Source organism: Microtus ochrogaster, unplaced genomic scaffold (assembly GCF_000317375.1).
Source record: "Microtus ochrogaster isolate Prairie Vole_2 unplaced genomic scaffold, MicOch1.0 UNK13, whole genome shotgun sequence".
NCBI lineage: Eukaryota > Metazoa > Chordata > Mammalia > Rodentia > Cricetidae > Microtus > Microtus ochrogaster.
This window is the reverse complement of record NW_004949111.1, coordinates 1,803,379-1,817,016: the sequence shown is the minus strand read 5'-3', so window position 1 is coordinate 1,817,016 and position 13,638 is coordinate 1,803,379.

The following is a 13,638-nucleotide window of genomic DNA, read 5'->3' as shown; positions in this document are numbered from 1 at the left end:
TTGTTGGTACGGTAATTTCGACCTGCCTGGGTGGAGGTCCTTGTGCAGCAGTTAGGTATATAAGAATTTCCCCACTTTTGAATAAACAGCATTTGGCTGATCTTCTTTCAAATGACCCAGGTCTCTTTGTGTGTTTTTTCAATCTCCAGGCCCTTGCCTGACTCATATATGGTACAGTGGTGCACAAACTGTACCAAGGGTGTAACACAGAATTGGAGGCACGGCTGGGATGATCATCGGCAATTGCAGTCAGAGACCCATCTGTGAGATTGGGAAGTAGGGATTCCTGGTCAGGGTGTATTGATTATGGGTTCAAGTAATTCTGTTCTAATGTTAAAGGGCTGGTTGACAGGCCAGTTGTTAGGTCTTTTGGAGAAAAAGGCACCAGTATTAAAGTTGAGACAGCACAAGAGATCATTAAGACGGTTTTAGAGTTTAGTCCCTGGTTTCTACATGCAGGGGGTTTTAATATTACTGATTGGGAGCAGGTAAAGGCTGATCTTCAAAATGTACTGAAAGAGTGAGGGCCAGAAGAATTTCCATAGCAATATTTTTGCTATAGCACTTAGTCAGAAATGCTCTTCTCAGTGATGATGTAAAAGTAAAAGAGCAATTAGAGAATTTGAACAAAACATTGAGGAGATTCAGTAAGTAGAATCTGTGAGTTCTATTAAGAGTTTTGAGGAACAGGAAGTTTTAGGAACAGGAAGTATTAGAAAGGATATAGAAGAAGAAGAAATTTTAGAAAAGGAGATAACACTGATAAAAAAGAAGTTAGAAAAAGAGGAAAGGAAGGAAGCAAACGGAGATGTCTCCATGAGACCTCCGCCACAAAATCCTTGTATTACTGCTTCTGCCCCTATAGACTTAGAGGCGGAAATCCAAGAGATCCAGAACAGATTAAATAATCTAAGTAGAGAGAGGCAGATTTATCCTGTTGTGGAAATTATTGATCCGCAAGAACAGAGGATGAGGCAGCATAACCCCCTGGCCTTTAAGGATATTAAGCAGTTAAAAGAAGCAATTATAGACTATGGAGCTCATGCTCCTTTCACTGTAGCTTTACTGGAATCCTTTGCAGAACTCAACCTTATACCCAGTGACTGGATGCAGCTTTGCAGGGCTTGCCTTTCAGGGGGAGATTATTTGTTATGGAGAGGTGAAATGCAGAAAAATTGCAAAAAGACTGCAGGAAAAAATGCTGAAGCAGGTTTCTCCCAGCATAACCTTGACATGTTAACTGGTGAAGGACAACATGCTTGTTTAGCAGCACAGATTGCATATGATCCTGCGATTTATGCTCAGATAGCTGCAGCAGCTGTTAAAGCTTGGAAAACTTTACCTAACAAAGGATCACGAGAACAGCTTTCTAAGACCCTTCAAGGATCTTCAGAACCATATTCTGAGTTTATTGACCACCTGCTACAGGTGAGAAGTCGCATTTTTGGGGATGTGGACTCAGCTATGCCGGTCATTAAACATTTGGCTTAAGAAAATGCTAATAGATTTTGTCAGGAGGTTTTACACTGTAGTAATAGGGAGCGGCGGGGCTGCATCCCCAGCACCCCGGCCGCCTGGCTAGCTCATGCCCCAAAATAATTACATGGACACTGTATTCTTTTAAACACTGCTTGGCCCATTTCTATCTAGCCTCTTCTAGGCTAATTCTCACGTATTAATTTAGCCCATTTCTAATCTTCTGTGTGGCACAGCTAGGTGCGCTTACCGGGAAGATTCTACCCTACGTCCATCCTGGGTCGGAGCTTCATCACGTGTGTCTCAGAGAGCAGAGCTATCATGTCTATCTGGGAGAGCAGAGCATGGAGTCTCTGCTCCAGAGAGCAGAGCTGTCAGTCTGAGCTCACTTCCTCTTCCTTCCAGCATTCTGTTCTGTTTACTCCTCCCACCTATGTTTTAACCTATGAGGGCCAAGCAATTTCTTTATTGCTTAACCAATGAAATCAACAGATTGATATATGACACTCCCACATCATTACGCCCCCATAGAAATGGAGATTTAAATGACTTTATCCAGTTATGCAGAGACATTGATGGCACTCATGTGATGGGTCAGGTAATTGATTCTGATCTTAGGGAAGGTCAAAGTGGAGCTAGACAAAGGAATTGTTTTCAATGGGGAAGATCAGGATACATAAAAAGGAATTGCCCTGCAGGTAAAGGGATGGATATTCCCAGGAAAAAGCCAGGTGTAATGGTGCATGCCATTAATCCAAGCACTTGGGGAACTCTGTGAGTTCAAGGTCAGCCTGGTCCACAGAGTGAGTTCCTGGAACAGCTAAAGGCAGGACATATAGTGCCATCCACTTCTCCCTGGAATACTCTTATTTTTGTTATTAAGAAAATTCTGGTAAATGGAGGCTGCTGAAAGATCTTAGAGCAGTAAATGACTATATGGAAATTATGGGGACAACTCAACCTGGGTTGCCTCAGCCTGTGGGTATTCCTGCAGGATACCATCTTTTAGTTATTGACATGAAGGATTGTTTTTTCACCATTCCCTTGCATCCAAAAGACTCTGATAAATTTGCTTTCAGTCTACTGTCTATAAATTTCAAAGAACCATACAGGTGCTACCAATGGGTAACATTGACCCAGTGTATGGTCAATAGTTCTGTAATTTGCCAAATGTTTGTGGCCCGGGTTATTGCCCCAATAAAGTGTAAATATTCTCAACTGTATATAAGTCATTATTTGGATGACTAGTGAGCCAATGAAGGGAAAGGTTTTTGGGGGCTGCCCCAACCTAAGACAGGAAATGTGTTTTGACCTGGATGCTTTCCCATGACTTTTAAGGGGTATTGCCTGACATTCAATACCACCCAAAACAGGCCTAGTCTTAATTTATATAAAAGGGGACCTGTAGGGCCCTGGATGTACCCTTGTTCCTGGGGTTCATCTTGAGGGCAGTTTCTGATCAGCTGACAAAGCATTCTGTTTGTTCCTGTGCTCCTCCTGTCCCACCTGGTGATTAGCTGTAGGGCATTGACTCCATTATTGGTATGGTAATTTCCCACCTGCCTGGGCAGAGATCCTTGTGCAGCAGTTAGGTACATAAGGATTTCTCCAAGTTTGAATAAACGGCATTTGGCTGATCTTTCGAATGACCCAGGTCTCTTTGTGTGTTCTTTTAATCTCCAGGCCCTTGCCCGACTCGCAGACGGTACAGTGGTGGGTGAACTGTAACGGGGGTGTAACACAAAATCGGGTGTTACAATAAAAGTACTGCATATATACATATGTATACATACACACACACACACTCACACACACACAAACACACACACACACACACATATATATATTTCTTTTTAGATGTGCATCAATATTCTTTGAGTTCTCATACCAGAGTTTGATACAATTCATTTCAATTATACCTTCTCAATTGCAGAGATGTTGTGATTTTCTTCTTTGCTCTAGTTTCCTCTAAATATTTTATATCATCCTCTAATATATTCTAAATGTGTTTTCAGTTTTCTTCTTTAAAAATGCAAAAAACTCCATGCTTGATTTTTTTTCCTCATGTGCCTTTAAAATTATTATTTATTCTCTCTGTCTTCTTTGGCTCATTCCCCTTAGAGTTTGAGGAATACCACCGAAAGGGGGTAGAAGATTGTAGGAGTCAGAAAGAATGGAGAAAACCAGGAGAACACAGCACACTGAGTCAACTAAGTGGGGTACATATGGCCTACAAGGGTTTGCACTAGATCCTTTGTGTATATGATATTGCTGTTATCTTAGTGTTTTTGTGGGACTTCTATCTTAGGGAGCAGGTATTTCTCTGAGTCTTGTCCACTCTTAGGACTCTTTCTCTTGTCAAATTACCTTGTCCTGTATGGGATAGAGTGCTTTTTCTTTGTCTTATGGATTTTGTTGTGCCATGTTTTGCTATTTTCTCTTGGAAGCCTGCTCATTTCTGAAAGGAAACAGAGGAGAGATTGGAAAAAGCTGGGAGAAACAGAGAGAGGAAAATAATTGGGATGTATTATATAATAGAGGAATATATTTTCAATTAAAAAATGAAAAAGTATTATTTGGTTCATATACATTTAGAGAATGTTTCTTACCTTTGTTTCATTTCATTTTTATATTTCATTTTGTTTCTATTTAATTTTTTCATACAACATGTTTTCATCATATTCTTTATCCTTACTCAACTCCTTAGAAATGCTCCCCTCCTCCCTACCCAGCAAGCTTTATGGTCTTCATTTTTTCCCTCTCTCTTGCTTAAAGAAAACACAACAAAAAAACTACAATTAAAATAAACATGTTTTCTTGGAATAAAAAATAAATAAGAAAAAAATACCACAAAAATACATTGTGTCTGTTTTGTACTGGTAAACTACTCCTGGACATAGGTCCTGCCCTAGATTGTGATTGTTATGCCTAGTACCACTTATTGGAGAAAAACACTTTTCCCTTTCCCAGCAGATACCAATTACAAATTGCTTCTTGCTTAGGGTGGGCTTTGTATCTACTTGCCCTTCTCAGTGTTGGGATTTTTACCTGTTTTGAACCAGTGTAGGGCTTGTACATGCTGTCATAATCTCTGAAAGTTTATATATATTAGTTCTGTTGTATCCAGAGACACAATTTTTCCTTGGAGTCATCTACAATCTCTAACTTTCTACAAGTTGTTATTTGGCCACATTTCTTAATGTTATCAATCAAATATTATAATTCATAAGTATTTTCTGAAATATTTATTCTAGGAGCTATGAAGAGAGGTTATTTTTTTGTTTTTTTATTTTTTTTAATTTTATTTATTTATTAAGGATTTCTCCCTCCTCCCGGCCACCCCCTCCCATTTCCCTCCCCCTCCCCCGATCAAGTCCCCTCCCTCATCAGCTCGAAGAGCAATCAGGGTTCCCTGACCTGTGGGAAGTCTAAGGACCACCACCTCCATCCAGGTTTAGTAAGGTGAGCATCCAAACTGCCTAGGCTCCCCCAAAGCCAGTACATGCAGTAGGATAAAAAACCCATTGCCATTGTTCTTGAGTTCTCAATAGTCCTCATTGTCTGCTATGTTTAGCAAGTCCGGTTTTATCCCATGCTTTTTCAGACCCAGGCCAGCTGGCCTTGGTGAGTTCCCAATAGAACATCCCCATTGACTCAGTGTGTGGGTGCACCCCTCGCGGTCCTGAGTTCCTTGCTCATGCTCCCAAAGAGAGGTTATTTTAAATCTCTGTACTTGAGTGTTGGCTTATGTCTATTATTTTGCTTCATATCATTTAATATCATTGTATTACATAGGCTTTGTAGAGTAGATATTATCTTTTTACTCAAAAGATACTTTCTTTTTATTAAATACCCAACATTTTTTACATCAGTAGCACCCAAAAAATGGTGTATTTCATGGGAAAAGAATTCCAGAACTCTGAGATACCCTGACAGGCATTTAGTGGAGTAGTAGCCAGTGCATATATGTTACAAAACTACCTTATCCCAAAGAACCATTTGAGCATGGTGGAAGCAGGACTGCATTCTGAATTCTAACCATTTTTGGCTCATATGGACTCTCAGCTCTCTCTATATTCTCATTTAAGAAATATAGGCAATCTTGGCTAATTTTAATATACTGGAAATTTTTCTGTCTTTTAATATAGTAGATTTATAATTTTATGTTGTTTTGTAGTGGGTTTTGCATATTACCCTTTTACTCCAGTTTTCTTATGAGTAGAAAAATATTTAGTAAAGTGCTATATGCTTTCTTACATTAGTGAATGACTAAAAAGATAGCTAGTACCTAAGGTAAAGATCATAGTAATTAAAAATATGCACAAAGTTTGTGAAACAATTAGAGAATTTAAAATCCAGACAACTGAAGTAAAAATGATGAAAAGTAACTTTCAACTTTCTATACTTCCATTCTTCTCCGTATCATTTTACCTATGTGAAATATGTAACTGAGATAGAACTGCTTCATGTGTTACAACTAATTTCTGGAAACCTGGTCCAGCAGAGTTCACGTCCCAAAGAGTCGTGTAGTCATTGAGGGAAGGAGGAGACTGATATGATCCAAGGGGGATCAGGATGGCTGTTCTTTTATTGAAAAAACAATATATTACACTCTGTAATTGCACAAAGGATTAAATGGGAGAAAGGAAGCACGTGACCGTTGATACAACTTGTGGTCAGGGGTTGATCTTGATACATTGATAAGCACCATTCACATGTTAATGAAAAGGTCACAAGTTCCTCTTGTCAGAGACAAGACTGTCTCCTTTCTTAGCAAGTGGGAACTTTCTCAAGTCTCTGCAAGGTGGGTGTATTTGTCTAAATGCTTGATGTTGGGAAAAGTACTTTCTTAAAGAATCATGCACTCCATTACAGAATATTGCAGGGTTTTTGTGTGGTTTAGTTTATCTAAATATCTGAAGCTTAAAAAAAGCAAGGATAAAGCTAGACAAATGTTATTGTGAACCTGAGTAGACTTTAGAAATTTATGTCTTGATTATCAAATATACCTTATTTAACAAGCATATATTACTTATATAAATTTTCTAGCAACCTGGTGTATGTGAGTAGGCAGAACCAATATGGTTCCACATAGGAGGGGATTTTTCCAAAGAATTATTTTGTTTATAGAGGTTAATATTTTTATTCCTCAAAAATTCCCAAAAGAAAAGGCATAAGGAAAATCCCATAACATGTAGGGAAAATCACTAAAAAATGAAAGTAAAAGGGTTCTGGAGAAATATGATCTGAAAATTCAAAATGCTATAACTTTGTTAAGTACCATTGGTTGCCATGCGGTCCATATCAAATAATCATTGTTAGATGTTAGTAAAAGAACAGTAATTAGAAATGGGTGGTATTATTTTGTATGATATTCATTACTTGATCACATGGATTCTTGGATGTTCTAGGTCAATATCTCAAGTAATGAATGCTTTCAATATATTAAAGATATTTATACTTGTTAGTTTATTACCAATGTGGCACAAGTTCAACTAATTTGGAAGAGAGACTTTCAGCTAAGAAAGTATAAAGATTTGAAGGTATTTTCTCATTTAGTAATTGTTGTGGGAGGACCCAGTCTGTGATGTATGGTGCTTCCTCTGGGCTGGTGGTGATTCCTGGGGCATATAGAAAAGCAGGCCAAACAAGCCAAGAGGAACAAGTCATTAGGCATCATTCTTCTATGGCCTCTGAATTCCTGTCTTTAGGTTCCTGCTCTGTTTAGTTCCTGTTCTGACTTCCTTTAATGATGGATTGTGATTGGGCACAATAAGCTAAAATATGGTCTTTCCTCCTCAAATTGCTTTTGGTAAATGTGTTTTACTGCAACAATACAAATCCAAATTATGACAATTACTTTGTCAACATTTATTTCTAAAGTTTATGTGCAAATCATTCTGCATTCTGAGTTACTTCTGTCATATATCCAGCTATTGTAGTCAAGGTATCTAAATTTGTGTACAACAAATACAAAACAATCAATGAACATCCCCAAAGTATCTGACTTTTACATAAGCTTTTCTAAATAGAAAGCCAGGATGTTTTGTTAATCAGAAGTGATACTAAAATCCATTTTTAATTATGTCCTCAAAGACTTAGTGTTGTCTTCTTTATGACTAATTTTTTTGTCAAACTCAATCTAAAACTTTCTCCAACAAATATGACATTTCATACTGCTCCTCAGAAAGCATGTAAAATGAGCCCATGTTTTCAAACAGCAGGAAACCTTCCAGTAGAACAATTAACTGGTAACATATGGCACTGCTGCCAAGAGGGTTTTTAATCCCGTTAAACATTAATGTAGCATTTTTGCTTCTGTCACAATAAGGCAGCCATCTGTGTTTGAACCTGCTGGGAAACTGTGGATATGTTTGCAGAAAGAAGAAAGAAAAAAAAATGCAGATAGGCAGGACATTCAGGTTTAGAAGCTTGGCATCAAATGTCAATGATGGATAAAAACACTGAGGAGTTTGGTGGTGTATGGACTCTTTTGATCCTGAACAGCTCATTTGCAGAAACTTCTCTTTAAATTTTCATAAAATAACTTCCCTTTTCTTATACTAAGGAGCTTTTTATCCATATACCTTTAAAAAGGTAAAAGGCATGAGATTTTGTATAAAAACACCTACTACAGATTTATAAAATATGCTTTGTAATGGGCACTGGTTTTCTAGTATGCAGATGGAAAAAAAAAAAACTACAGGTGATTCCTGAGCTCTTATACAAAGACCGTGGAGCCACATTTAGAGAGTTATCTCCCAAAACTTTGAATCTGAGAGAAAAGTAGAAAAGCAAAGATAGAGGCATTTGCCAATCAAATTGGTCACTTGAGTTCTCTGTGCCCAACTGACAGTTTTTGAACTGTCAGAGACCTTCCTCCTTATAATTTTGATGAATCCAATTAATCTGCATTTTCTCTTGCTTTCGACCCTTTTAATGCATACAAAAAAATCCCTTTTCTAAAAATAAAATGAAACATTTCTTGATTTGTTCTGACAATTCTTTAGATTTACACAATACATTTAGCTCTGCATTTACTATTTTTAGTTCATACTTAAAAGGTTATAAAGCAATAGCTTGATTTTATTATCTTGTGTTTACTTGCTTTGTCAACATTATTTGTTGAAGAGACTATCTGTTCTATAACAAATAAGATTTGTATCTTTGTTGAAAATTATTGGTTTTTATAAGTAAGATTTTATTTGGATGGTCATGATTTCACTTCATTTATTTGTCTGTCAATAGATCAGGATCACATTTTAATGACTACTATAAACTATTATAGAAAAGTTTCTTTGTATTCTTCTGTTTTATTTTTGATACAGTGTCATAGACTGTGGAAATTACTGTGTAGATCAACTTTAAATGCTAAGAGTTCTTCTTTCAGCCTTGGACTCCCAAGTCCTGGGATTAATGGTATGAATCACCACCTATAACCACAGGTAAGTTTTGAAACTCAGACAGAAGACTTCTAATTTCTTTTTTGTTCAACATTACATGAGCTACTTGTGACATACCTATATTTGATATGAATTTTGTATTTATTTTTTCTTTTACAAAGAAAGAATATCATGATTTTTTTGTATTTAATCTGTAGATTTCTCATATCTTAATTTTGTATTTAATCTGTAGATTTCTCATATCTTAATATTAAGCCTTCAGTCAATGAACAGGAGATGGCCATTTATTGGTGGATTACTTTTGAAAAAAAATATATGCATGATATAAAAATTACACAGTTATATGGTAATTTGATAGATGTGTAAAATGAGTAATAAAGCAGGATAATTGGATTTCAATCTCATAGACATTATCATTTATGTGGAAAGCATCAAATTGATATTATCTAATTTTTTGTAAAAGAAATGAGTTGCTGAGAAACGTGATTTAATTACTTTTAGCAACATTACAGTATAAAAGCTTCTAGCCTTCATGGTTAAGCTTATTGTTAAGATATTATTGTTTTTCATGCTTTATAAACAAAGTTGTTTTGTTAATATAATTTTCCAATTATTCCTTGTCAGTGTTTAGAATTCTGTCTTGTTTTTCATGTTTTTTTCTATTTAGCAACATTAATTTATTAAGTATTATTTTTGGGTGTTAAATAGGGATTGTTTTAAAAGTTTTGATGCCACCTAATAAGATACATACTTTTAATTCTTTTGCCCATTTCAACATCTTTTGTTGTTTTTATTAGCCTATGTATTCTGGCTAAGAATGTTAATGTTCTAATAGATGAAGTATGCATTCTGAGTTTGTTCCTAGAGGAAATAGTAATAAATCTTTCAAAACTGACTATACTAAATGCAGACTTAGCATATTTGGTCTTTGGTCTACTGAACTCAATTCTTGTCTTAGTTTGTGGAGTATTTTTATATTGAAAGGACACAGAATATTTCTGCATGCTCCTTTAGATTAAATATGATGACTTTGAAGGTTTATTCCTGTATTCTGTGTACAGTGGTTGAGTTTAGGAAACATCTATGCATGCCAGGACTAAATGTCATCCATTTATGTTAAATAATCCTTTCATAGTGTCAAATTTCATAAAGTGACATGTTTTTAGGCAACTTCACATTATTCGTCATAGAATAATTGTTTTCATTTACTTGTTTGCTTTGTTTTATTTTTCTTTTCCCATTGTCTTTCCCTAATTTGGGTATCAGGTAATGCTGGCCTCATAAGCAGTTTTAATGTTTGCTACTTTTTTTTATTTTATGAAGGTGTTTCATTATAATTAATGATTATTCCTTTCAAGTGTTGGTAGAAATATTGAGAGAAACCATCTCATTCTTGGCTTTTCTAAAGAGCTGTTATTACAAATTTGATGTCTTTACCAGTTGTTGTCATGTTCATATTTTCTTCTTACTCAAATTCTACCATGATTATTAGTTTTTTCTAAATTTTGGCACTATCCATTTTCCTTGTCTGTATATAATTATTCAGAATACTCTCATATAATTATTTTATTTCTGAAAAATATATTGCAGTTTTCTCTGTTTTATTTGCCATTTTTGCTATATTTTAGTTTTTGTGGGCAACTAGTCGCAATCTATTTTCACCTAGGAAGATAGAAACCCAACTAAGGAATTGCCCAAATCATATTGGCTTGTAGTCATGTTTGTGAAAGATTATATTGATTGTTTATTAATACTGAAGACTCCAGAAAAATACACGTGGCATTATTGACAGACATATGGGCCTAAGTTGTCTAATCAAGCCATCGGAGCCAAGCATTGATCGAGACAGCAAGCTATTTTCTTCTATGGTTTTCTTCTTAAGTTCATAAATTGTGTTCTTGACATACCTTCAAGTGATGGTCTATGACCAGGAAGGGTAAGCTGAGATAAACCCTTTCATATCTAAGTTGCCTTTTAGTTATAATATTTTATCACAGCAATAGAAAGCAAATAACAGCTAGTAGTTGTACTAGTCTAAAAGAGAAAATGAGGATTTCCCTTTTCACATATAATCTCCAGTATTATTATCAATTATTTCCTTGATCTTAGCCATTTAGATTGGGAAAAGATGAAATATAAAAATAGTTAAAATTTGCATTTTCATAATTTCAAAGGATGTTGAATATGAAAACTTTTTGAGATTTTTCTGAGACATTATTATTCCTTCTTTTGATAACTTTCTGTTCAGAAGGAGGGCATTTATTAATTGAGACATTTGTATACCTGACTCTGTTCTTTGGATAATTTATGTATTATCAATATTAATCCCTGTCAGATATATAATAAGCCAAGATTCTCTACTATATGGACTCACCTTTCACTAGAATGTTTTGTTATATAATAGCTTTTTAATTTCATGGAATTCCATTTGTTAATTATTAGCCTTTATTTAATGCCAAATCAAGGACTATATAGAAAGTGCATTTCTATATTCATCATTTGTGATGAATGGTTTCTTCTAGCTGTTTCAATGTTTCAAGGTTTATACTATGGCCTTTGATCCATTAGGAGTTGATTTTTGCAGGTGGTAGATTTGTCTATAATTTTATTCTTCTACACATGGACATCTAGTTTTCCAACTATTTCTTGAAGATGTATGGTTTTAGCTTCTTTGTCAAGCATCAGATGGCTGTAGTTACATGAACTCAAATTTGAGTCTTTTCTTTTTTTACCATCAATATGCATGTTTTTTTGTGCAGGTACCATGCAGTTTTTGTTACTATAGCTTTACAATATATTTTTGTTGTTACTTAGGATTGTGTTGATTACTTAGGTATTATGTTGTCTATTTCTTTCAATTCCGGAGTTTTGTTCATTTATATTTAAAATCATCAAACTGGAGATAGTTTTCTACTACCATTTTTATTCTTTTTTGTATATTTTACCGGTTTATATACCAGTTTTCCTCTGCTAAACTCTGTGTTCATGGTTGATATGTTTCAATATTAAACTAAATTATATTTCTATTTCTGTATACATAGTAGATATATTATTTGGGTATCTAACTCCAAGAACTCCAAGAATATAAATTATCTTAAAAACTTGGTAGTTTATTTTAAAAGAATTATGTAAAAAAAATACTTCTTTATAGCTCTACTCCTACTTCTTTTTTTTATTTTTTTGCTATTTGCCTTAGTTAGAGCTACTATTGTTGTGATGAATCACCATGACCAAAGCAACTTGGGGGAAAATAAGATTTCTTTAGCTTATACTTCCATATCATATTCATCTTTGTAGTAAGCCAGGGCAGGGACTCAAACGGGGGGGGGACCTGGAGGCAGGAGCTGATGTAGAGGACATAGAAGAGTATGGCTTATGGGCTTGTTCCTCAGGTATTGCTTAACCTGATTTCTAGCTTGCAGGACCACTTGCCCAAGTGTTTCCCCATCCAAAATGGGTTGAGTCCTTGCACATCAGTTACTAATTAAAACCTTCAAAACCTGCCTACAGCCCATTACTATGGAGGCACTTTCTCAGTTGAGACTCCTTCCTTTCTGATGATTCTAGCTTGTATCAAGTTGCCAAAAAACAGCCAGCAGAACTGATGACTTGTCAACTTGACACTTAAAACCATCACAATTATTCCATAATGTTTCATTTCTTGTTCATCCCAAAGACCACACATTATTATAGACATCAGAGTATAAAACATTTTACAAACTTAAAATGGCACACAGTACTACAAATTTAAATCTTTAAAAGTTGTCTCTTTAATTGCCTTTAATCCCAACACTTGGGAGACAGAGATAAGCAGATCATTTGTGAGTTCTGGGCCAACCTGGTCTACAGAGCAACTTCCAGGATAGCCAGGAATACACAGAGAAACCCTGTCGTAAAAAAACAGAAAACCAAAACAATACAGAACAAAATCGAGGCTCCTTTAATGTTCAAAGTCTCTTTCTTAAATATTTAAAGTTTCTCACTGGGACAGCCTACAAAAATATAAATTAAGTACTTTTCATAAAACTAGCTGGCACAGTATTATAAATATGCATATTATATATCACATGCCTGTTCATACATACTTTCAGTTCTTTAGTGTGTATGTGTGTGCATGTGTGTGTGAGTACGCACATATTCTTTTGGATATGCACGTGTACGTAGAGTGTACAATTGCATTTGGTGTAATAATATTTGTATGTGCTTTTAATTTTCAAGGTCAGAGGTTGCTGTTGAATGTCTTTCTCAATCACTTTCCACCATAATTTCTAAGATCTCTCACCGAACCTGAAGTTGTTGATTCCACTAGAGCTGCTGGCCATCATTAATAAAGGGATTTTCATGTCTTCATTGTGCTAGGATTGCAATCATATGCTGCCACACCTGGCTTGTTTTTTTTTTTTTAATACATGTTGGGAGTGGGATTGGGATATGCAACTATGATCATTCAGAACTTTACTGATCATTCTTTGTAGACCAGTCTCAATGGTAACAGAATTACATGAGGTCTTTGAACATGTACCTCCCTTCTACCCTTTTTGAGAAGCCTTGAATTACTGTTTCCTGAAAGACGCTCTCATGACCTTTCCCTCTTGTTCTCTGAATACTACAATGAGAATATTTGTCTACCCAATAATATTAGTTAAGTTGCTATGCTTTAAACAAGTTTTATATAGCTTTTCTGACTAATAATCTTAAATGACTGTTTTCAAGTTTCATTTGAATGATTGTTTTCATCAATTCGTTTTTTAAATTTTTT